Below are 27,355 nucleotides of genomic sequence, written 5' to 3'. Positions count from 1 at the left end.
CAAAGTCAGTCAAGACAGGACCGAAACCAGGACTGGGCAAAAAAAAATCATCATGACTAGACTTCACAGTTACTGGATTCTCACTAAAAAATGCAGGATCAGACTTAGATGTCTCTGATTCCAGCAAAGTTATTAACAAATCATGTTCAGGGGCATTTACAAGACAGGACAAATCTTCTGATGTATGCACCGAACTAGACAGGGTTCCCATAACTTCTTCTGGACTAGACAGAGACTCATCAAATACACTGGATTGGAGCTCATGAAGGGCTGCAAAACAAGTCAGTAGTGCAGCAATCCCCACTGAACTAGGCAAAACTGAGTAACTCACTGGACAGGAAGGGGACTCAGGAACTTCTGCCACACCAGCCAGAGAACCAGAATTTTCCAGGATACAGGGCTGGGTTTCAGAAACACTCATTAACCCGGACTGAAATTCTGAGATTTCTATTATTTTTTCCAGCGAGTCAGAATTATCCATGTTACAGGGCAAGACTTTTGAAACATTCAGAGGACAGGGCTGGAGTTCCTCGGCTGTTACAACACTGGAGAGGGACTCAACAACATTGGTTAAATCAGACTGTGTACAGGGCAAGGTATCTAACACACTTGCTGACGAGGACAATATTTCAATGGCTTCTGCTTCGCTGGGCAGAAATTCATCAAGTTTTATTAGAGCAGACTGTAATTCCAAAACAGCTGCTAGACAAGTGAATATTACTGCAACACCAACTGAGGTAAGCAGTGCCTCAGACTCCTCTGCTAGAGGGTTTGAAGTATCCAAAGTACTGGGTGAAGCATAAGACTCTGTGACCACAGCTTCACTGGACAGGATCACCGAACAGTCCACACTGCAGGGCAAAACCATGGAAGCACCTGCTGGACAGCATAATGATTCTGTGACCTGAGTTTCATTGGAGAGATCTACTGCACAATTCATGGTACAGGGCAAGTTCACTGGAACATTTTCTGAACACGGTAATAATTCTGCGATTTCGGATTCACATAGCAGACGCTCTGAGTTATTCATGAAACTAGAGTGAGGTGTAGAAACAGGAAGATCAAAACACAATGTTTGCGCATCTAAATCACCATTCAATTGTGAAATTGGAAAATTCAGATGCTGGGGTTCTGAGGTTTCTGGACAGGATTGCTGGGACTCAGAAACTGATGTAGTGCATCTATTGGCATCTGCTGGATCAGACAGGAGTTGAACTTTATTAACACAGGTAATTTCTGCAGAAGTGTTTGCAGAGACAGGCAAGATTTTTCTGGTGTCTGTTTCACTGAACAAAGACTCATGAGTACTGGCTAGGCTGGACTCAGAAGTCAGCAGGACCTCTGGGTCCTCTGCTGAGAAATTTGTGCAGGGCAAGGTTAAGGAAGTATTAGTAATTTCTGTCTTACTGGGAAGTAACACTGAGTTATCCATGGTACAGGGTGGAATTACAGGAACTTCAATTTCACACAAAAGGAGCTCTGAATCACTCGCTGAATCAGCCAAAGGTGCTAAAGCAGGCGAGTCCTCAGGAACTGAGGAAGTGGAACAATCTCCAATTGACAGTGTGTCTTCCCTGGTATCAACTGATTGAATCGCACAAAAATCGTCCAGAATCATTCTCCACACATCGATCAATGGAGCCACAAAGTCATACCCACACACACCAGTTTTTATTAGGTTATAAGCCGACTTAATGCATGCATTCAATACTAATTCACTTTTTGCACTGTAAAACTGACAAAATGAACTTGCATCTTTCTTCCATTCATAGACCAGGGCTTCCATCTCTCCTTTCTCAAATGGAGGATCCCATGCATATTTAACAGCTGAGCATTCCGGCTGATCATAGTTTGCAAATGTGTTAGTGGCAGAAACATACATTGGGTTATTTAGCAGGCGATTGGCCGATTTCTTATTCCTAAGGATCTCCAATACCTGTAGCAAGTGTTGAACTGTAGTGTATGCAAATTTCCCTTGCTGCACGAATAAATTGATCTGTTCAATACTCTGTAATATATCTTCATAATCATATTCAGATAATTCATTTAAACAAGAACTTTTATTTTCCCTGGCTAGCAATGAAAGTTCATTAGTAGTTTCATAGGTCCATTTGACTCCCCTGAATGGTGACTGAATTTCATTATCTGCTACTGGCGGAGTCTCATTACAGATCTGATGCGCAGTCGCCAAGGGCAACGACTCCGCTGATTGTAACGCTTTTCTTTTGGAGCGTTTACGTTTGGCTTTAGACCCTGCTGCCTTAGCAGAAGAAAAGTTATCAGAACAATTATCTGCTTGCTGATTATTTTTGTAGGCAGTAGAAGGAGCAGCTGATTGACAAGCTGCCAGGAGCTTATCAAAAGGGTTAGGCAAATCGGTTTTGCGCAGCCAGTTATGGATCACAAACGCTAGAAATTCCAGTGGTCTCTCTTTTAAATTGGTATGATCCAAGACATCGTAGGCCCACTGAAACAATCTTCCCTTAAATAAAACATAAACTAGCTGGGGGGCCCACGTTGAAACAGGAGTAGCCTGGAGCTCGGGATTGGCCAGGAACCTGGTACATTCAGAAAAAAACTCATTTTCTGTTTCAGAATTGAGTTTTTCAAATTTCTTAAAGGAACAGGAACCATAACAAACAGTGTCATTTTTGCTGGGAACCCCCCCCCCCCCACAATGGGAATTGGTAATGGGGCTACCATAATGTTAAGCTTGGAGGTGTAATCTCCACAGTCAGCATACAACACATAAGCTGACGTGAAGGAGGTACACACACCAGCACAAGGGATCAGGATATCCCCAGTTTAGTGGAGGAGAGGACTGACTCCAATAGGAGATTGTGGTGCACAGAGCCGGTGCAGATCCGAACAGCCACAAACAACACTTTCGTAATAACGTCTCAGCGCAAAGTAGCGCTGAGCGCATAAACCAGGACTGAGGAGATCAGGACAAAGACAGAATGAACGCTTGCTAGCTAGCGGCTACTTAGCGACAGCAAGCGTCCAAAACCAGACAGACTGGAATGAGGCAGCCAATGCGTTGCGGCGATGGCGTGCCTCACAAAGACAGGACAGGATAGACAGGAAATAGCAGGATCAAGATAGATGAACGTAACACAGATAAATATACAATAAGTATGTTTTCCTAGCGTATTACAATTACAGCTATCAATGAAACTATTTGTAACGTCTGACTAACATATGTATATATCGGCAATGAACCGATATATGACATAAGCAGGAACGCTGACTAGGACTGGAGTAATACAGGGAACAGGACTCAGAAGGATTCGCTATCTCTTCGCAGAGATGAACGCAATCCACAAACGGTAACAGAACAGGATTCAGAAGGATTCGTTATCTCTTCACAGAGATGAACGCAATCCACAAACAGGACCAGGAACAGGATAACTAGCTCAGCACGGGTGCTCACGGTACGCGCAAACCACCAAAACGTGCTGGAAAACTGACTAAGCGAACACAGGAAATAAACAGTTCGTGTACGTATATATCAGCGACACTGATGTATCAACGTAACACGAATACAAGGAAAATAATAAACGTGCAAGTATGCGTATATATTGGCGATGAACCAATATATGACACAAGACAAGCAAAGTAACAACTTCTAGAACAAGAGCTAGGACTAGGAACGAGGTGGGGCACAGGCAGAGTAACAGACTGAATCTGAGACTATGGTAGCCCATCAAGCATTGCAGGAAGCAGTTCTTTATACTGAGGTCATCCAATGGGAGCAGACCTGCAGATTCCCACACAAGTGAATGGTAATTAATCACAGGCTGGCAGCAGGAAAAGGCAGACAATGATATGCAGCCTGCAGGAAAGGGATTGCCCCTCCATAGCAGCAGACAATGTTTGTTTACACAAAAGCATATTAAACTGTCATTAACTTCAGAGCGACTGCAGATGGAATCAGCAACTAGTTTAAGTGCAAACCAAACTATGCAAGAAAATGTATGCAATGACATCAGAACTGCCTGGGTTACAATACCACTGCAGCCAGCAGTAAACGCTGCAGACATGATCATAACAACGTGAGAGTTGGCCTTTCCACCGCTCAATTTTTGCTGTCAGAGACAACAGATGGCTTTGCTCCGATCTGAGACACACACGTGAAAAAATTTCCAAACCGCTGAGGCCCCCTGGGGTGATGGCGCTACGGTGGCATCAGCAGCAGCTGACGTTGAAGGGCATGTGTGCTCCCTGGCCATAGCTGGCGATACATGGCACCGGACACTGCCCCCAGCTGTTTCTGAGGACGAGCTCCCTCTGCTTCTATCATGGAGTCGTCTCCTCCTACTCCTCTCTGACTCCTCCTCTGAACTGTCCCCCTGGTCATCTCCTCTACCGGGAACATATGTGGTATCCGTATAATCGTCATCATAATCCTCCTGGCCAGCTGCGCTTTCCTCAGACACCTCCTCAAGTGCACCAACTTCAGGTGGTCCACCATCATCCCCATCCACACACGTTACGTCCATACTATCGCCACCTAACTCAGACGTATGAGGTGGTGTACCTGCGCCTTCTTCTTGTTGTTGCAGTAGTGGCTGTGAATCAGTGATTTCACCACCACCACCACCAAATAACTCCTGCAAAGTGTCAAATGCAGCGGATGTGGTGCTTGTTGTGGCGCTGGTGGCTGCGGGAGATGAGGTGTTCTGTGTTAAATACTCAATCACCTCCTCACGATTTTGGGAAGTGATGGCACGTGCCTTCTTCTGAGCACTGTATTTTGGGGCAGGTCCGCATGAAATCACAGCAACACCACCTCGCACAGCCACAGACCTGCCGGTGCCTGGTGGCCTTCCTCTGGGTCTGCCTCTACCTCCTCCTCTACCTGGTTTGTCCATTTTGTCCATCTCGGGGGTATGCTAGCTATATGCAGTGAGGTGGGTTCTCACTCAACACAACAGGTAGTTAGATGCAGTGAGCTGGGTTCACTCAACAGTAAAGGTACTTAAGATGCAGTGAGGTGGGTTCTCACTCAACACAACAGGTATTTAGATGCAGTGAGGTGGCCAGGTGGGTTCACACTCAACACAACAGGTAGTTAGATGCAGTGAGCTGGGTTCACTCAACAGTAAAGGTACTTAAGATGCAGTGAGGTGGGTTCTCACTCAACACAACAGGTAGTTAGACTTAGATGCAGTGAGCTGGGTTCACTCAACACAACGCTAGGTATATGCAGTGATGAGGTGGGTTAAGTAAACACAACAGGTACTGGGTAGTTAGATGCAGTGAGCTGGGTTCACTCAACAGTAAAGGTACTTAAGATGCAGTGAGGTGGGTTCACTCAACACAAGGCTAGGTATATGCAGTGATGAGGTGGGTTAAGTAAACACAACAGGTACTGGGTAGTTAGATGCAGTGAGCTGGGTTCACTCAACAGTAAAGGTACTTAAGATGCAGTGAGGTGGGTTCTCACTCAACACAACAGGTAGTTAGATGCAGTGAGGTGGCCAGGTGGGTTCACACTCAACACAACAGGTAGTTAGATGCAGTGAGCTGGGTTCACTCAACAGTAAAGGTACTTAAGATGCAGTGAGGTGGGTTCTCACTCAACACAACAGGTAGTTAGATGCAGTGAGGTGGCCAGGTAGGTTCACACTCAACACAACAGGTAATTAGATGCAGTGAGCTGGGTACACTCAACACAAGGCTAGGTATATGCAATGATGAGGTGGGTTAAGTAAACACAACAGGTACTGGGTAGTTAGATGCAGTGAGCTGGGTTCACTCAACAGTAAAGGTACTTAAGATGCAGTGAGGTGGGTTCTCACTCAACACAACAGGTAGTTAGATGCAGTGAGGTGGCCAGGTGGGTTCACACTCAACACAACAGGTAGTTAGATGCAGTGAGCTGGGTTCACTCAACAGTAAAGGTACTTAAGATGCAGTGAGGTGGGTTCTCACTCAACACAACAGGTAGTTAGATGCAGTGAGGTGGCCAGGTGGGTTCACACTCAACACAACAGGTAGTTAGATGCAGTGAGCTGGGTTCACTCAACACCACGCTAGGTATATGCAGTGATGATGTGGGTTAAGTAAACACAACAGGTACTGGGTAGTTAGATGCAGTGAGCTGGGTTCACTGAACAGTATACAGTAAAGGTACTTAAGATGCAGTGAGGTGGGTTCTCACTCAACACAACAGGTAGTTAGACTTAGATGCAGTGAGCTGGGTTCACTCAACACAACGCTAGGTATATGCAGTGATGAGGTGGGTTAAGTAAACACAACAGGTACTGGGTAGTTAGATGCAGTGAGCTGGGTTCACTCAACAGTAAAGGTACTTAAGATGCAGTGAGGTGGGTTCACTCAACACAAGGCTAGGTATATGCAGTGATGAGGTGGGTTAAGTAAACACAACAGGTACTGGGTAGTTAGATGCAGTGAGCTGGGTTCACTCAACAGTAAAGGTACTTAAGATGCAGTGAGGTGGGTTCTCACTCAACACAACAGGTAGTTAGATGCAGTGAGGTGGCCAGGTGGGTTCACACTCAACACAACAGGTAGTTAGATGCAGTGAGCTGGGTTCACTCAACAGTAAAGGTACTTAAGATGCAGTGAGGTGGGTTCTCACTCAACACAACAGGTAGTTAGATGCAGTGAGGTGGCCAGGTGGGTTCACACTCAACACAACAGGTAGTTAGATGCAGTGAGCTGGGTTCACTCAACACCACGCTAGGTATATGCAGTGATGATGTGGGTTAAGTAAACACAACAGGTACTGGGTAGTTAGATGCAGTGAGCTGGGTTCACTGAACAGTATACAGTAAAGGTACTTAAGATGCAGTGAGGTGGGTTCTCACTCAACACAACAGGTAGTTAGACTTAGATGCAGTGAGCTGGGTTCACTCAACACAACGCTAGGTATATGCAGTGATGAGGTGGGTTAAGTAAACACAACAGGTACTGGGTAGTTAGATGCAGTGAGCTGGGTTCACTCAACAGTAAAGGTACTTAAGATGCAGTGAGGTGGGTTCACTCAACACAAGGCTAGGTATATGCAGTGATGAGGTGGGTTAAGTAAACACAACAGGTACTGGGTAGTTAGATGCAGTGAGCTGGGTTCACTCAACAGTAAAGGTACTTAAGATGCAGTGAGGTGGGTTCTCACTCAACACAACAGGTAGTTAGATGCAGTGAGGTGGCCAGGTGGGTTCACACTCAACACAACAGGTAGTTAGATGCAGTGAGCTGGGTTCACTCAACTGTAAAGGTACTTAAGATGCAGTGAGGTGGGTTCTCACTCAACACAACAGGTAGTTAGATGCAGTGAGCTGGGTTCACTCAACACCACGCTAGGTATATGCAGTGATGATGTGGGTTAACTAAACACAACAGGTACTGTGTAGTTAGATGCAGTGAGCTGGGTTCACTGAACAGTATACAGTAAAGGTACTTAAGATGCAGTGAGGTGGGTTCTCACTCAACACAACAGGTAGTTAGACTTAGATGCAGTGAGCTGGGTTCACTCAACACAACGCTAGGTACATAGTACATAGTTACTTTGGTTGAAAAAAGACATACGTCCATCGAGTTCAACCAGCGTCCATCGAGTTCAACCAGGTGCATGAATGGCAGCAATGTAAATATTCCCCTTGAAAATCAAAAGGTAAATTTTGATTGGCTGCTGTAGGCTCCACCCACTTTTCTGAATATTAGTCCCAGTCACCCAGTGGCCAACTGTGTCACGTTTGAGAACCCTGCCAATAACAGAATGGCTGAAATCAATCTAACAAATCTGATTGGCTGTTTGTGGCTCCACCCCTTTAGTGGATTTGGACCCCAGTTACCCAGTGACTGACTGTATCAGGTTTGAGGCCTCTGACACTAACAGTGTAAAAATGGTAGCAGTGTGAATATTCCCCTTGAAAATCAATAGGTGCATTTTGATTGGCTGTTGTAGGCTCAACCCACATTTCTGAATATTCATCCCAGTCACCCAGTGGCCAATTGTGTAAAGTTTGGGAACCCTGCCATGTTAAAAATGTAGTTGTTGGCACCGCCCACTTTTTCAAACCTTGACATACAGTCACTCAATTATCAAGTTTATCAGCTTTGGGGTCCTTGGTATCAATACTTTGTATATTCCCATTGAAAAATAAACAAATCTGGCTGTTTGTGGCTCGACCCCCTTTCTGAATTTGGACCCTAATCACCCAGTGACCAACTTTACCAGGTTTAAGGAGTCTGCTTTTAACAGTATAAGAGAATGGTAGCAGATGAAATATTCCCTTTGAAAATCAAAAGGTGAATTTTTATTGGCTGTTGTAGGCTCCACCCACCTTCCAAAATCTTAATCTCAGTCACCCAATGACCAACTGTGCAAAGTTTGAGAACCCTGCCATTAACGGTGTAAGAATGGCTGCAGTTTATATTTTCCCAGTAAAAGTTGTTTTGGCTCCGCCTACTTTTTGTAACATTGACACACAGTCACCCAGTGACCAAGTTTGTGAGCTTTCAGGTTCCTGGCATCAAAAATGTGTGAATGGAAGCAGTTTATCCACCAAGGAAATCTGATTGGCTGTATGTGGCCCCGCCCCTTTAGTGAATTTGAACCCCAGTCACCCAATGACCGACTGTAGCAAGTTTGAAGCCTCTGCCATTAAAAGTGTAAGAATAGCAGCAGTTTAAATATTCCCCTTGAAAATCAATAGGTGAATTTTGATTGGCTGTTGTAGGCTCCACCCATTTTCTTGAATCTTAATCGCATTCACCCAGTGACCAAATGTGCCAAGTTTGAGAACCCTGCGATTAACAGTGTAAGAATGGCTGCAGTTTACATTTTCCCATTTAAAATGAACGGCTGAAATTTGATTGGCTGTTTTATGCCCCGCCCAATTTCCTGGATTTGTAACCTCGGTCACCAAGTGACCAACTGTGCCAAGTGTGGGGACTCTGGCTTGATCACTGTGAGAATGGCAGCCTTTTACATTTTTTCCATTGACTTGAAAAGATGAAATTTGATATGCTGTTTGTAGCTCCGCCCAGGTGTGCAGGGGGGCCGCGAGACCCCCAGAACATATCATCCCAGGTAGTAAGGGATCTGTGTACCAAGTTTCGTTCAAATCGGTCAAGCCGTTTTCGAGTGATCGCGGCACATACATACACACACACACACACACACACACACACACACACACACACACACACACACACACACACACACACACACACACACACACACACACACACACACACACACACACACACACACACACACACACACACACACACACACACACACACACACACACACACACACACACACACACACACACACACACACACACACACAGATGGCAAGATGCCATCTGCACAAACCAGGTATATGCAGTGATGAGGTGGGTTAAGTAAACACAACAGGTACTGGGGTATATGCAGTACTGGGTAGTACAATGTGCAGCTCCCTGTCACACACACAGGCAGTCAGTCACTGAATGTGCTGGGCTGCTGGCAGTGGCACACACACTATCAATTAGCAAGGCTGTGCATGCAACAAAAGTGTCAGAAAAAAAAATGTACAGGTTGAGCTCTGAAAAGAGCTGTTGCTGGGTGCTTTAAAAGCAATATTAATCAGTCAGGAACAAGCAAAGCAGCCTAGAACCTAACTAATCTGTCCCTAAGAGAAAAAGTCTGCAGCAGCTGTCCCTTTCCTCTCTCTAGCAGGCAGACGAGTGACTGTAATGGCCGCCGGAGGCTGCCTTGTATAAGGGGGGGTGGGGCTCCAGGGCTTACTGTAGCCTGAATGGCTACAATGTGCCTGCTGACTGTGATGCAGAGGGTCAAAGTTGACCCTCATAGTGCATTATGGGGCGAATCGAACTTCCGGAAAAGTTCGCCTGGCGCAGGCGAACGCGAACCCCCAATGTTCGCCTGGAACCGTTCGCCGGCGAACCGTTCGGTACACCTCTAAACATAAGTAGCGGAGCGGTGTTATTCACAGAGATAAGGTCCGACCAGATACATCTATATATATGAAATCGGATATGTGTGTGTGTGTGTGTGTGTGTGTGTGTGTGTGTGTGTGTGTGTGTGTGTGTGTGTGTGTGTGTGTGTGTGTGTGTGTGTGTGTGTGTGTGTGTGTGTGTGTGTGTGTGTGTGTGTGTGTGTGTGTGTGTGTGTGTGTGTGTGTGTGTGTGTGTGTGTGTGTGTGTGTGTGTGTGTATGTATGTGCCGCGATCACTCGAAAACGGCTTGACCGATTTGAACGAAACTTGGTACACAGATCCCTTACTACCTGGGATGATATGTTCTGGGGGTCTCGCGGCCCCCCTGCACACCTGGGCGGAGCTACAAACAGCATATCAAATTTCATCTTTTCAAGTCAATGGAAAAAATGTAAAAGGCTGCCATTCTCACAGTGATCAAGCCAGAGTCCCCACACTTGGCACAGTTGGTCACTTGGTGACCGAGGTTACAAATCCAGGAAATTGGGCGGGGCATAAAACAGCCAATCAAATTTCAGCCGTTCATTTTAAATGGGAAAATGTAAACTGCAGCCATTCTTACACTGTTAATCGCAGGGTTCTCAAACTTGGCACATTTGGTCACTGGGTGAATGCGATTAAGATTCAAGAAAATGGGTGGAGCCTACAACAGCCAATCAAAATTCACCTATTGATTTTCAAGGGGAATATTTAAACTGCTGCTATTCTTACACTTTTAATGGCAGAGGCTTCAAACTTGCTACAGTCGGTCATTGGGTGACTGGGGTTCAAATTCACTAAAGGGGCGGGGCCACATACAGCCAATCAGATTTCCTTGGTGGATAAACTGCTTCCATTCACACATTTTTGATGCCAGGAACCTGAAAGCTCACAAACTTGGTCACTGGGTGACTGTGTGTCAATGTTACAAAAAGTAGGCGGAGCCAAAACAACTTTTACTGGGAAAATATAAACTGCAGCCATTCTTACACCGTTAATGGCAGGGTTCTCAAACTTTGCACAGTTGGTCATTGGGTGACTGAGATTAAGATTTTGGAAGGTGGGTGGAGCCTACAACAGCCAATAAAAATTCACCTTTTGATTTTCAAAGGGAATATTTCATCTGCTACCATTCTCTTATACTGTTAAAAGCAGACTCCTTAAACCTGGTAAAGTTGGTCACTGGGTGATTAGGGTCCAAATTCAGAAAGGGGGTCGAGCCACAAACAGCCAGATTTGTTTATTTTTCAATGGGAATATACAAAGTATTGATACCAAGGACCCCAAAGCTGATAAACTTGATAATTGAGTGACTGTATGTCAAGGTTTGAAAAAGTGGGCGGTGCCAACAACTACATTTTTAACATGGCAGGGTTCCCAAACTTTACACAATTGGCCACTGGGTGACTGGGATGAATATTCAGAAATGTGGGTTGAGCCTACAACAGCCAATCAAAATGCACCTATTGATTTTCAAGGGGAATATTCACACTGCTACCATTTTTACACTGTTAGTGTCAGAGGCCTCAAACCTGATACAGTCAGTCACTGGGTAACTGGGGTCCAAATCCACTAAAGGGGTGGAGCCACAAACAGCCAATCAGATTTGTTAGATTGATTTCAGCCATTCTGTTATTGGCAGGGTTCTCAAACGTGACACAGTTGGCCACTGGGTGACTGGGACTAATATTCAGAAAAGTGGGTGGAGCCTACAGCAGCCAATCAAAATTTACCTTTTGATTTTCAAGGGGAATATTTACATTGCTGCCATTCATGCACTCTTAATGGCAGAGGCCTAAAATCTGCTACAGTCAGTCACTGGGAGACTGGGGTTTAAATTCTGAAGGAAGCGGGCCAAAAACAGCCAATCAGATTTGTTTAATTTCAGTGGTAAAATGCAACTTATTGATGCCAAGGACACCAAAGCTCATAAAGTTGGTCATTAAGTGACTGTATGTCAAGATTAGAAATAGTGGGCGGAGCCAAAAACAACTAACTTTTTACATGGGAAAATATAAACTGCAGCTTTTTTTACACTGTTAATGGCAGGGTTCTCAAACTTCACACAGTTGGTCACTAGGTGACTAGGATTAATATTCGGAAATGTAGGTGGAGCCTACAAGAGCCAATCAAAATTCACCTATTGATTTTCAAGGGGAATATTGAAACTGCAGCCATTCTCACACTGTTAATAGCAGAGGTCTCAAACCTGCTGCAGTCGGTCGTTAAGTGTCTGGGGCTCAAATTCAGAAAAGGGGCGGAGCCAAAAACAGCCAGATTTATTTGCTGTATAAACTGCTTCCATTAGCACAATTTTGATGCCAGGAACCCAAAAGCTCACAAACTTGGTCATTGAGTAGTGATTGTGTGTCCAGGTTACAAAAAGTGGGTGGAGTTAAAAACAGATTTTTCTGGGAAATTGTAAACTGCAGCCCTTCTTCACTGTTAATGGCAGGGTTCTCAAACTTAGCTGGTTACTGGGTGACTGGGATTATTAGTCAGAAAAGTGTGTGGAGCCTAAAAATGCCAATCAAAAATCACATGTCACTTTTCAAGGAGAATATTAAAATTGCTGCCATTCTTGCACTGTTAATGGTACAAGCCTCAAACCTGGTACAGTTGGTCATTGGGTCACTGGCGTTCAAATTCAGAAAAGGGGACAGAGCCACAAACAGTGAATCAGATTTGTTTCATTTCATGGGAAAATACAAATTATTGTTGCCAAGGACCCCAAAGCTCACAAACTTGGGCATTGAGTAGTGACTTTGTGTCCAGGTTGCAAAAAGTGGGCGGTGTAAACTGCAGCCCTTCTTACACTGTTTATGGCAGGGTTCTCAAACTTTGCCCAGATGGTCACTGAGTGACTGAGATTAATATTCAGGGTAGTGGGTGGAGCCTATAATAGCCAATCAAAATTCACCTTTTGATTTTCAAGTGGAATATTTAAATTGCTGCCATTTTTACACTGTTAATAGCAGATGCCTCAAACCTGCTACAGTTGGTCATTGGGTGACTGGGGTTCAAATGCTGGAGAGGGGCAGAGCCACAAACAGTGTATCTGATTTAATTTCTATGGGAATATACAAATTATTGATGCCAAGGACCCCAAAGCTCACAAACTTGGTCATTGAGTGTGCGTTAGTGTTAGAAAGTGGGCGGAGCCAACACCAGTCAAATACATATCCGGGCAACGCCGGGTCATCAGTGGGTGGAGACAAATACAAATTTCACTGGGAAAATGTAAACTGCAGCCATTCTTACACTGTTAATGGCAGGGTTTTTAAACTTTGTGCAGTTGGTCACTGGGTGACTGGGATTAATATTCAGAAAAGAATTGTCCAAGCACCCCCAAAGCACCCCCTGGAGTGAACTGACTTCAGGCGTCTAAAAGACGCCAAGTCAGTTCACACAGCGGCAGCACGGAGCAGCAGGCAGGGCTACGGTAAGATGGCCGCCCGGAGCCCTGTTCTGCAGACTTCGAGTCTGCAGTGCATGGCTTCGGGCGGCCATTTTCCCGTAGCCCTGCTCTCTGCATGCAGGCAGGAAGTCTCGTCGTGACGTCGGGAAGGAAGAGGATCGTGGGCGCGCGGGCGCTGCGCGCCACAATGAGGTCGGGACTCGGGACAGGAGGTCGGGAAAGAAGGTCTTCTGGCTGTAGGTGAGTAAATGGGTTTTTCTTTTCTTTTTCAGTTGATGCTGATTGTGCATATTGGGGTCATATCTGCTACGGATTGTGCATATTGGGGTCATATCTGCTACGGATTGAGCATATTGGGGTCGTATCTGCTACGGATTGTGCATATTGGGGTCGTATCTGCTACGGATTGTGCATATTGGGGTCATTTCTGCTACCGATTGTGCATATTGGGGTCATTTCTGCTACCGATTGTGCATATTGGGGTCATTTCTGCTACCGATTGTGCATATTGGGGTCATTTCTGCTACCGATTGTGCATATTGGGGTCATTTCTGCTACCGATTGTGCATATTGGGGTCATATCTGCTACGGATTGTGCATATTGGGGTCATATCTGCTACGGATTGTGCATATTGGAGTCATATCTGCTACCGATTGTGCATATTGGGGTCATATCTGCTACCGATTGTGCATATTGGGGTCATATCTGCTACCGATTGTGCATATTGGGGTCATTTCTGCTACCGATTGTGCATATTGGGGTCATTTCTGCTACCGATTGTGCATATTGGGGTCATATCTGCTACGGATTGTGCATATTGGAGTCATATCTGCTACCGATTGTGCATATTGGGGTCATATCTGCTACCGATTGTGCATATTGGGGTCATATCTGCTACCGATTGTGCATATTGGGGTCATATCTGCTACCGATTGTGCATATTGGGGTCATATCTGCTACCGATTGTGCATATTGGGGCCATATCTGCTACCGATTGTGCATATTGGGACCATATCTGCCACCGATTGTGCATATTGGGACCATATCTGCCACCGATTGTGCATATTGGGACCATATCTGCCACCAATTGTGCATATTGGGACCATATCTGCCACCGATTGTGCATATTGGGACCATATCTGCCACCGATTGTGCATATTGGGACCATATCTGCCACCGATTGTGCATATTGGGACCATATCTGCTACCGATTGTGCATATTGGGACCATATCTGCTACCGATTGTGCATATTGGGACCATATCTGCTACCGATTGTGCATATTGGGACCATATTTGATAACGATTGTGCATATTGGGGCCATATCTGCCACCGATTGTGCATATTGGGACCATATCTGCCACCGATTGTGCATATTGGGACCATATCTGCCACCGATTGTGCATATTGGGACCATATCTGCCACCGATTGTGCATATTGGGACCATATCTGCCACCGATTGTGCATATTGGGACCATATCTGCCACCGATTGTGCATATTGGGACCATATCTGCTACCGATTGTGCATATTGGGGTCATATCTGCTACCGATTGTGCATATTGGGGTCATATCTGCTATCGATTGTGCATATTGGAGCCATATCTGATAACGATTGTGCATATTGGGGTCATTGGACGTGTTTTTTGTTAAAATCTGCTCACATTACGTGTATTTTCTTGAGAAAACCTGCACAATTATGTGAATTTTCTGGGAAAAGGGTCACCAAAACTTGGGCCCTCTGTCTTTGCGTTGCACTTTTAAAGGGAACCCGAGGTGAGAATAATATTGAGGCTGCCATATTTATCTCCCTTTAAGCAATACCAGTTGCCTGGCTGCCGTGCTGGTCCTCTGCCTCTTATTCTTTCAACCATAGACCCTGAACAAGCATGCAGCAGGTCAGGGGTTTCTGACAATATTGTCAGAACTGACAAGATTAGCTGCATGGCTTGTTTCTGGTGTAATTCAGTTCACTACTACAGCCAAATAGATCAGCAGGGCTGCCAGGCAACTAGTATTGTTTAAAAGGAAATAAATATGGCAGCCACCATATCACTCTCACCCTGGGTTCACTTTAAATTACAGTTAGCCCCGCCCTCATCCGGTCATGACCATGCCCATTCTTTCGCCGCGGCGCGCAAAGCCACACCCATTTTTTGCCGCGGCGCGCTTCGCGCGCCGCAGGTCGTCAGCTCCCCCAGAAATTGGTCCAGCACCTGCATAGCACCCCCTAAAAAAATTTCCTGGAGCCGCCACTGGTCACTGGGGTTCAAATGCTGGAGAGGGGCAGAGCCACAAACAGCGTATCTGATTTAATTTCTATGGGAATATACAAATTATTGATGCCAAGGACCCCAAAGCTCACAAACTTGGTCATTGAGTGTGCGTTAGTGTTAGAAAGTAGGCGGAGCCAACACCAGTCAAATACATATCCGGGCAACGCCGGGTCATCAGTGGGTGGAGACAAATACAAATTTCACTGGGAAAATGTAAACTGCAGCCATTCTTACACTGTTAATGGCAGGGTTTTTAAACTTTGCGCAGTTGGTCACTGGGTGACTGGGATTAATATTCAGAAAAGTGGGTGGAGCCTACAAAAGTGAATCAAACTTCACCTATTGCTTTTCAAGGGCACGAGCCTCAACCTGGTACAGTTGGTTATTGGGTCACTGGGGTTCAAATTCAGAAAGGGGGTGGAGCCACAAACAGCCAATCAGATTTGTTTCATTTCAATGCAAATTACTGATGCCAAAGACCCCAAAAGCTCACAAACTTGGTCATTGAGTAATTGTATGTTAGGGTTAGAAAAAGTGGGCGGAGCCAACACCAGCCAAATACATTCCCGGGCAACGCCGGGCAATCAGCTAGTTTTAGATAAAATATTCAAGTAGTTACATGCCTCATGATAATTCATCTAGTAGTCAAATCGCAGCAGATTTTCCGACAACATGCAATCAGGTTGGCGGCAGATACCCCCACAACATGCAATCAGGTTGGCGGCAGATACCCCCTCATCAAGTAGTCAAATCGCAGCAGATTTTCCGACAACATGCAATCAGGTTGGCGGCAGATACCCCCACAACATGCAATCAGGTTGGCGGCAGATACCCCCACAAAATGCAATCAGGTTGGCGGCAGATACCCCCACAAAATGCAATCAGGTTGGCGGAAGATACCCCCACAAAATGCAATCAGATTGGCGGCAGATACCCCCCAAAATGCAATCAGGTTGGTGGCAGATACCCCCCCAAAAGTGACCAGAAAATCGTAATGTGGGCAGCAGACACCTGAAAATCGCAATGTGGGCAGCAGTGACCAGAAAATCGTAATATGGGCAGCAGACACCTGAAAATCGTAATGTGGGCAGCAGACACCTGAAAATCGTAATGTGGGCAGCAGACACCAGAAAATCGTAATGTGGGCAGCAGACACCTGAAAATCGTAATGTGGGCAGCAGACACCAGAAAATCGTAATGTGGGCAGCAGACACCTGAAAATCGTAATGTGGGCAGCAGACACCTGAAAATCGCAACGTGGGCAGCAGTGACCTGAAAATCGTAATGTGGGCAGCAGACACCTGAAAATCGCAACGTGGGCAGCAGTGACCAGAAAATCGTAATGTGGGCAGCAGACACCAGAAAATCGCAATGTGGGCAGCAGACACCTGAAAATCGTAATGTGGGCAGCAGACACCTGAAAATCGCAACGTGGGCAGCAGTGACCAGAAAATCGTAATGTGGGCAGCAGACACCAGAAAATCGCAATGTGGGCAGCAGGCACCAGAAAATCGCAATGTGGGCAGCAGACACCAGAAAATCGCAATGTGGGCAGCAGTCACCAGAAAATCGTAATGTGGGCAGCAGACACCAGAAAATCGCAATGTGGGCAGCAGACACCAGAAAATCACATTGTGGGCAGCAGACACCAGAAAATCGCAATGTGGGCAGCAGACACCAGAAAATCACATTGTGGGCAGCAGACACCTGAAAATCGCAATGTGGGCAGCAGACACCAGAAAATCGCAATGTGGGCAGCAGTCACCAGAAAATTGTAATGTGGGCAGCAGTCACCAGAAAATCGTAATGTGGGCAGCAGGCACCAGAAAATCGTAATGTGGGCAGCAGACACCTGAAAATCGCAATGTGGGCAGCAGTCACCAGAAAATCGCAATGTGGGCAGCAGACACCAGAAAATCGCAATGTGGGCAGCAGACACCTGAAAATCGTAATGTGGGCAGCAGACACCAGAAAATCGCAATGTGGGCAGCAGACACCAGAAAATCACAATGTGGGCAGCAGACACCTGAAAATCGCAATGTGGGCAGCAGACACCAGAAAATCGCAATGTGGGCAGCAGTCACCAGAAAATTGTAATGTGGGCAGCAGTCACCAGAAAATCGTAATGTGGGCAGCAGGCACCAGAAAATCGTAATGTGGGCAGCAGACACCTGAAAATCGCAATGTGGGCAGCAGTCACCAGAAAATCGCAATGTGGGCAGCAGACACCAGAAAATCGCAATGTGGGCAGCAGACACCTGAAAATCGTAATGTGGGCAGCAGACACCAGAAAATCGCAATGTGGGCAGCAGACACCAGAAAATCACAATGTGGGCAGCAGACACCTGAAAATCGCAATGTGGGCAGCAGTCACCAGAAAATCGCAATGTGGGCAGCAGACACCAGAAAATCGCAATGTGGGCAGCAGACACCTGAAAATCGTAATGTGGGCAGCAGACACCAGAAAATCGTAATGTGGGCAGCAGACACCTGAAAATCGTAATGTGGGCAGCAGACACCAGAAAATCGCAATGTGGGCAGCAGACACCAGAAAATCGCAATGTGGGCAGCAGACAGTCATAATGTGGGCAGCAGACACCTGAAAATCGTAATGTGGGCAGCAGACACCTGAAAATCGCAATGTGGGCAGCAGACACCTGAAAATCGTAATGTGGGCAGCAGACACCTGAAAATCGTAATGTGGGCAGCAGACACCTGAAAATCGCAATGTGGGCAGCAGGCACCAGAAAATCGTAATGTGGGCAGCAGTGACCAGAAAATCGTAATGTGGGCAGCAGACACCTGAAAATCGTAATGTGGGCAGGTTGGTGGCAGATACCCCCCCTCAAAATGCAATCAGGATGGTGGCAGATATCATACCCCCCCCCCCCAAAACGCAATCAGGTTGGCAGCGGGCAAAGATCGGCGGGGTGGGGCGGAAGCCACCCCCCTCCCTCACCTAGGGGCCCCCCCTCCAGAATTGCAGCCAGCGGCAGCAGCGGGGATGAATCACTTACCAGCATGACGGAGATCCGTAGCTCTGCGTGCCGCTGGCTGGTCTCTGTCTCCTGAACTGACTGTCCAATCACGCTCTCGCAGTACTTCCTGCGAGAGCGTGATTGGACAGTCAGGGGGGGGGGAGCGTGAAAGGGGGGCCCCTAGGTGAGGGAGGGGGGGGAGGCTTCCGCCCCTCCCCGCCGATCTGTGCACAATGTCCCCCCTTCCTGCGCTTAGCTCCCCTCCTTTTTAGCACTAGGGCCCCCAGGAGGCGGGACGGCCGGGGCCCACCGATGGGACCATCGGTGGTTCGGTGGGCCTGTCCGAGGCTGCTAGTAGGGTACACACACACACACACACACACACACACACACACACACACGCACCACACACACACACACACACACCACACACACACACACACACACACACACACACACACACACACACACACCACACACACACATACACACACACACACACACACACACACACACCACACACACACCACACACACCACACACACACCAAACACACACACACATCGGTGGTTCGGTGGGCCTGTCCGAGGCTGCTAGTAGGGTACACACACACACACACACACACACACACACACTGTACACACACCACACACACACACACACCCCACACACACACACACACACACACACACACACACACACACACACACACACACACACACACACACACACACACACACTATATATATAATTTTTTTTTATATAATTCAGTGTTTAATACTGTTTGCAGCAAGTGCCTTGTATACATTGTGCTACTACTACCTCCCCCATATTCCTGCTATTGTTCCTAAGTAGTTTCCGTACACTCTCTCCTTCCTGTAAGTTCCTTGGTGATGGAGAAAGCACAGCACAACCGTTCCACCAACGCAGATACTGAGGGGCCCAGCGCAGAGGTCACCGTCACTATCAGAACACGGCAGGCAGCATCTGTTGTATTTGCTGTAACATCTTAACCCTGGTACACACTTTCAATGTAGATTTGCCAATCGGTGGCCAATTTCACCACCTCCATGTACAGTTTACCTACACAATCTGCTCATAGTATTCAAAATCTGCTGACCCTCATGTCACATGGTGGTAGTATTGGTAGTGATTAGCCAATCAAAATTGAAGGTGTGTTCCAGGCTTTAGATGACAGTTGGGCACACTCTGCACCAAATAATAGAGGAAATAAAATATAGCCATAGCTTTCAGGCTGGGTACACACATAGCAGAAACGCTAGCGTCACGTAAAACGCTGCATTTTATGCAGCAATGTTAGTCCATGGGACGCAGGAAAAAAAATGCAGACACCTGTGATTTACAGTATGCATTTCGTAAATGCTGGTTTTGTTGCATAGTATGCAGTATTGTTGCCAAAACACACATCAAGAAAGTCAATGGAAAAGCAATGTATTGCGTTTCTGTATGCGTTTTTATATGCTTTTTAAAAAAAAATAAAGTTTTCCGCTTCGTTTTGTCTTCCTATTGATTTGCATAATACGCATAATACGCAATATGAAAACGCATGCAAAACGCATATGCAATTTGTATATGCGAAATTTTGCGCAATTTTCAATTTTCGATTTTACTTCGTAGCGCGCCCAGGCTATGCATATACATAGGTTAGGATTTAGTTAGTGTTAGGCCCCTCCCATGGAGGATTGACTTCTTCGCAGTGGGAGGGACGAGTACTTAATAGGTTGCATGCAAGCTGTTACAGGAAACCAACATCCTCCTCTAGTGGTAGACAGGTCATGTGTATGCTCAGTGTGTATTCGACCCCACAAGTGGGGCTTGCACTCTTTTGCAGGTAGGCACTAGTCTGTTTTTAAGTAGCGCTGTTCATTTCTTTGCTATGTACTAATGTAATTCGTTTTTGGTCAGCTGCTCCCACTTAACAGCCATGCTTTTGGTGTATATGCAGAGCTTCTGTTTGGGTTCAAGGTGCGTTTGTAGTTTCTGGGGGGCTCAGCACACCTCTGATTGTAGGCCATTGGGAGGCGGCCTGGTGATGCGCTGAACCACCTTTTGCGCAATTTTCAATTTTACTTGGTAGCGCACCCAGGCTATGCATATGCATAGGTAGGATTTAGTTAGTGTTAGGTCCCCTCCCATGGAGGATTGACTTCTTCGCAGTGGGAGGGACGAGTACTTAATAGGTTTCATGCAAGCTGTTACAGGAAACCAACATCCTCCTCTTGTGGTAGACAGGTCATGTGTATGCTCGGTGTGTATTCGACCCCACAAGTGGGGCTTGCACTCTGTTGCAGGTAGGCACTTATCTGTTTTTAAGTAGCGCTGTTCATTTCCTTGCTATGTACTAATTTTGTATATGCGAACCACAAATGTGTAAAAATGCACGCAAAACGCATATGCGGGAAAAAAGCGCAAACGCACAAAAACCAAACTAAGGCTCCCTGCACACTGCAAATCCGTTTTGCGAATCCGATTCCGATTTGCAATTCCGATTTTCCCTGAACACAATCAACAGAAAAACGGAGGAAAAAACGCAGCATGCAGTAACAATTAAAAATCGTAATTGGAATCGGATGTAAAAATCGATTAAAAAACGGAATCGTGTGCAGGGAGCCTAAAAACTGCAAATGCAACCTTTCACGCTATGCCATATGTGAATCCAGCCTCAAAGTGAACATTGTGACTGGCTTCATACTGTACATAATTGCACTTTTCTCTATTTATACAATGCGCTTTGCACTACAATTAATTCACCATCAGGTGATTTCTGATGTGAAAAAAAAAAACACGGGAGGACAGGGGTAAAATGGGAGGTCGCAAGGAAATCGCAAAGCACTGCGTTTCAATATACAATTGTCTTGCCCTCTTCTTGATTGAACTTAAAGCGGTTTAAAACTCTGACAAAATTTTCAACAAAAAAGTGTTTTCCTACTTTTTATAACCCATACAATTATCATATTTGCTTTTGTGCACAAGTATTATTATTCATTTAGACATTATAACTTCCTAAAGTTCAGTTAATTTATTTTGAAAGCTGCTGGTGCATTTTATTCATAACTGTTGTCATTCTGTTGTGAATGCTGCCAGCAGTGATTTCTGACCTGCGTTTCACCCCAGGACTCATCAGCTGAAGTCCTGCACAGCCAGAGAATGTGTACATAAATGTATCAAGTAAAGAATGTGTACACAAGATAAGATTATAAACAGTTTGGATGCGGGTTCTCCCTGCAGAAGAAAGAGTCAGCCCTGTGATGTAACCCTTTGAATGCTGTTTTACTAAAAAAAAAAACTTTTAGTATATTATGTGCTGTAAATAATATTTCACAGCAAAGAAGAAATTCTGGGTTATATTCCGCTTTAAACGTAAATACAGGTACAATGCTCCAAGCACTACTACTTTTGCGATTGGGTTCAAATCGAATCGCAGCCGTGTGAAAAGGCAACAGCGATTACTATGATACAGCATTGTACCCCTGTAATCCCCAAATCGCGTCCGATATACAAATCGGATCAGAGCGCAGTTGCTGTGAAAGGGCCCATAGTTGGTTCACTAAAATAATTACATAAAAACAGAGTTAAAAGAGAGTTTAAAAAATATAGCATTAATGAAAATTGTATTAATTAAAATAAAAAGTTTGATACTTATGTCAGCATCCAGAAACTTTCCTGATGTTTACTTTCACATTAGGTTAGGCACAAATGCAACGTTTTAAAGGACAACTGTATTGAGAGGTATATGGAGGCGGCCATATTTATTTTCTTTTATACAATACCAGTTGCCTGGCAGCCCTGCTGGTCTATTTGGCTGCAGCCGTGTCTGAATCACACACCAGAAACAAGCATGCATGTTATCTTGTCAGATCTGACATTATTGTCAGAAACCGATGATCTACTGCATGCTTGTTCAGGGGCTATGGCTAAAAGTATAAGAGGCAGAGGATCAGCAGAACAGCCAGGCAACTGGTATTGCTTAAAAGGAAATAAATATGGCAGCCTCCATATCCCTCTCACTTCAATTGTCCTTTAATTTGAGAGTGCTAAATTATAAAGCTTTATTTAAACCATCACTTAACCTGCTGGGCGGTCTGGACGAGCTCAGCTCGTCCAGTACCGCCGGAGCCTGCCGCTCAGGCCCTGCTGGGCCGATTTGGCTCAAATAAAAAGCAGCACACGCAGCCGGCACTTTGCCAGCCGCGTGTGCTGCCTGATCGCCACCGCTCTGCGGCGATCCGCCGCGAGCAGCGGCGAAAGAGGGTCCCCCCAGCCGCCTGAGCCCAGCGTAGCCGGAACAAAAAGTTCCGGCCAGCGCTAAGGGCTGGATCGGAGGCGGCTGACGTCAGGACGTCGGCTGACGTCCATGACGTCACTCCGCTCGTCGCTATGGCGACGATGTAAGCAAAACAAGGAAGGCCGCTCATTGCGGCCTTCCTTGTTTATTCTGGGCGCCGGAGGCGATCGGAAGAACGCCTCCGGAGCGCCCTCTAGTGGGCTTTCATGCAGCCAACTTTCAGTTGGCTGCATGAAATAGTTTTTTTTTAATTAAAAAAAAACCCTCCCGGGGGCGTGTCCGCCGGAAGTCAGCAGATGGCCGCATAGTCCCGGAGCTCCGATCCCCGTAACTAAAATTAGCGGCTCACAGCAATGCCCAACGCACAGAAACAAGCGAGCGGAGCAGAAGAGAACGCTATGGACATAGAGCTGCAGCGCAAAAGAAAAAAAAACCCGGCGCCGCCATCCAAACTCACAGATTTCTTCTCCAGCAAGCAAAGACCTCCCAGGCAAGATGGCGCCGGCGCCGAAGTGAAGAACACGCAGCGCTCCGGCGAACAGATCTCTCCCTCCTCCACCAGCCCAAACTCCAGGCAGAGCTCCAGACCATCTTCCAGGGAATCCTCTCCAGACTCCGCTTCTCCAAACTCCAGGAGTCCGGCAAAGAGCAGACAGAAGCTCACCGCTGACCACAGCATGGATAAGGTAGGCCAGCCACACCCCTCAGCTGCCGCTACCACCGCTGCCCTAAACATAGAGGCATTCCCGGCAACAGACACAGCCATAACACAGGCAAATCTTAAGGAGATGCTAGTGGCTCTCAAGCAATCTTTAATGGCTGAACTCATCCCCATTACAGCGCATCTGCAAACCTCCTTAGATGATCTGGGGGAACGGGTATCTCACAATGAGGGAAGATTGGAAGAACTCACCTCTGGGCATAATAAAATAGTAGACTCTTTAGCTGATAAAGACACTGAGCTCGCCTGGGTTAAACTAAAGCTAGCAGACGCCGAGGATAGAAATAGAAGATGTAACCTGAAGTTTAGAGGAATTGAAGAACACATCTCTCAAGCAGACCTTAAAGGCTTCCTAACAGATGTTGTTAAAGCTACAATCCCAGGCCTGGATCCATTTGAATTAATGATAGACAGAGCCCACAGGCTCCCCAAGCCAAGCTTTATTGCAGAAAACAAGCCTAGAAATGTTATCGCTAAATTTCTTTGTTATACCACTAAAGAAAGCTTGCTCTTAGCTGCAAGGAAAGCAGGATCCCTGCCAGCACCTTATCATAAAATTCAGATTTATCCTGACCTATCACAGGCCACGCTTGCAGCAAGAAAAACTTTACAGCCGATCACCAAAGCCCTACGCGACAATGCTATCCCTTACAAATGGGGTTTCCCGGTGAAACTTCTAGTGATAAAAGAAGGCACCACCACTGTGATAAAATCATTGGAAGAGGGCCTCAAACTGCTAGGCAAATGGAAAATAAAGCCAGCCGCTCCAACACCTCAACAACCTTATAAGACCTCTGCCACCAAGCTCCAGCTAGAATGGCATAAAGTCAAATAACATGGGGATATCGGTCCTCTGAATTTCTCCTAACTGACCTCCGTTGGAGATGATTCTGAGTAGTTTTACTCTATTTCCCTCACGCAGATGTGGTTTTTTCAAAAAGCTATCCACATCCATCTACTGTTTTTTGTTGAATTTTTTTAGATCGCCAGGACTCCTAGGTAACTCACTGCCCTACCAGATCATTTTAAATTTTCAAAGACTTACCATCAGCATTCTTATCTTGAACTGCTTACTCCTCTACGGCACAGCGGTCATCTTACCTCCCTTTAGATGAAGGTTAACTTACTTTCTATAAATGCTCACGGCCTTAACACCCCTCAAAAACGTTTCAACCTCTGGGAGGAGGCAACGAGGAATGACACAGATATCATAATGGCACAAGAGACCCATTTTGCAGAAGGGAAGGTCCCCAAACTATCCCACAAGTCTTTTCCACATATTTTTCTAAGCAACTTCCATAAGAAAAAAAGAGGAGTGATGATAGCACTACACGCCAGGCTAAATGCAATCATCGACTCAGTAATTAAAGACCCACAAGGAAGATTTCTAATCCTGATATGTACAATTAAAGATGTGCAATTCACTCTGACCTGTCTCTACGCCCCAAATATGGCCCAATCTACATTCCTCAAAAAGACTCTAAAAAAAATCCAAGCAGTCCAGAAAGGTCAACTTATACTTGGAGGAGACTTCAATGCCCCGATTTCTCCCGCCCTGGATTCCTCATATAAAGGTCCCCGTAAGATTTTCTCGTTACAAAACTGGCTACACTCGGAAGGACTCTACGATCCTTGGCGTGCACTACATAGTAATGAAAAAGACTACACCTTCTACTCACAGGTGCACAAGTCCTACAGTAGAATTGACTACTTTTTGGTCCCGGACAGAACTCTGCAATTAGTGTCAGATGCCAAGATAGGTTCTAGACTGTGGTCCGACCACGCCCCGGTCAGCATCTCCATCGAAGTTCCGCTGTCTTGTCCAACCTCTAAAGCATGGAGGTTGAATAACAACATTCTATCTTCACCTAAAGATGTTCAATGGTTAAAAGACCAATTAAGGGAATTTTTCAAATTCAATGAAACCCCAGATATTGGAGCTTCCACACTTTGGAACACCCACAAAGCATTCGCAAGAGGTCTGCTTATCAAACTTGGAGCCAGAATTAAAAGACAAAGGCAATCCAAAATTACCGAAGTATTAGCACAAATCAAAGCCCTGGAGCAAAAAGCAACAGTCACCCCCTCTCCAAAATTAGAACATGAGCTATTTTATCTTAGGCAAGATTTTCGCTCCCTTATACTTCAAAAATATGATTGGATGGTTCACCACTCCAAGGCCCTCTTCTTTTCTCAAAATAATAAAGCAGGCAAATTCTTAGCTTTAAAACTTAAAAAGAAAAGAGCAAAAGCCACCATACAAAAAATTATCCACCCCTTCACTCAAAAACACTACACAAACCCTCAAGATATCGCTGACACGTTCAGCGATTATTATCAATCACTCTATAATCTCTCCCAAGATGCCAATACCCCCCAGCCCACCTCTAAGACTATAGAAGACTTTCTAGCACCGCTAAACCTCCCTACAATCTCTAAGACCCATCTAGAGCAATTAAACGCAAAAATATCCAACCAAGAAGTCCTAATGGTCATCAAACATCTTAAAACTAATAAGGCCCCAGGACCGGACGGATACACAAACGAATATTACAAGTCCTTTGACTGCATTCTGGCTCCAAGATTGACCAGTTTATACAATACTATTATGTCTAATGGCAAAACCCCGGATAATTTTTTAACCGCTAACATCTCAGTTATACACAAGACGGGTAAAAATCCTTCTAGTACTTCTAATTATAGACCTATCTCTCTTCTGAATGGAGATACTAAAATTTATGCCAAAATATTGGCCAATAGGCTAGTTAATATCTTACCACTGATCATTCATCTTGACCAAGTAGGCTTCACTAAAGGCCGCCAAGCCTCGGACGGTACTAGAAGGATGATTAACCTTATGAAATACGCTGAGCTCACCAAGACGCCTTCTCTGTATCTTACTTTAGATGCAGAGAAGGCGTTTGATAGAGTGCACTGGGGATTTCTAGAACAAACGTTATCGAAATTTGGAATTACAGGGCCTTACGCCCGTGCAATAATGGCTCTCTACTCTAACCCTTCAGCTACAGTATCTCATGCAGGATTCTCCTCCAAACCCTTTCAAATAACGAATGGTACCCGCCAGGGCTGCCCCCTTTCTCCTCTTATTTTTGTGCTTATAATGGAGGCCCTGGCTGAGACCATCCGAACTAACCCCTCTATCTCGGGACTGCAAGTAGGCGAGCATCACCATAAATTAGCACTATTTGCGGATGACGTCATTTTAATCATCACCAACCCACTAACCTCACTAAAACATATCCAAACAGTCCTTAACAATTTCTCCAAAGCGTCATACTATAAAGTGAATGAAAGCAAATCCCTCATCATGAGTAAAAATATAAACAGTACCTTAACCCAACAAATCGCACTCAACTACCCATTCCCTTGGACACAGTCCGCCTTAACTTACCTAGGCATCCAATTACCCAAACATACCTCTGACCTCTACAACGCTAACTACCTCCCACTACTCAAACTAGTCTCAACAGGCATAGCCAACATACAAAAGGTAGAACTTTCCCCCACAGGAAAATCAGCAGCGTTTAAAATGCAAATATTACCCAAAATCCTATACACGTTCCGCACTATCCAGATACCAGTTCCCCACAAATTTTTCACAGAATTAAATAAGCTAACTTCTAAATTTTTCTGGGGAGGGAAAGCTCACAGAGTCTCCCACAAAACTATTACAATC

At 45.6% G+C, this 27,355-nt stretch overlaps 1 protein-coding gene across 1 annotated transcript in view; it reads left to right on the top strand.

Annotated features, from left to right (window-relative positions):
- Nucleotides 1-8,996: 8,996 nt before the first annotated feature.
- The window catches only part of CHL1 (cell adhesion molecule L1 like), a 444,338-nt gene continuing 425,979 nt past the window's right edge, over nucleotides 8,997-27,355 (top strand). Inside the window, 1 exon segment of the mRNA XM_068251901.1 lies at nucleotides 8,997-9,064. The gene's annotated coding sequence lies outside the window, so the exon portion shown is untranslated.

Source organism: Hyperolius riggenbachi, chromosome 9 (assembly GCF_040937935.1).
Source record: "Hyperolius riggenbachi isolate aHypRig1 chromosome 9, aHypRig1.pri, whole genome shotgun sequence".
Lineage (NCBI taxonomy): Eukaryota > Metazoa > Chordata > Amphibia > Anura > Hyperoliidae > Hyperolius > Hyperolius riggenbachi.
The sequence above is the reverse complement of the archived record's forward strand: the minus strand, read 5'-3'. Positions and strand labels throughout refer to the sequence as shown.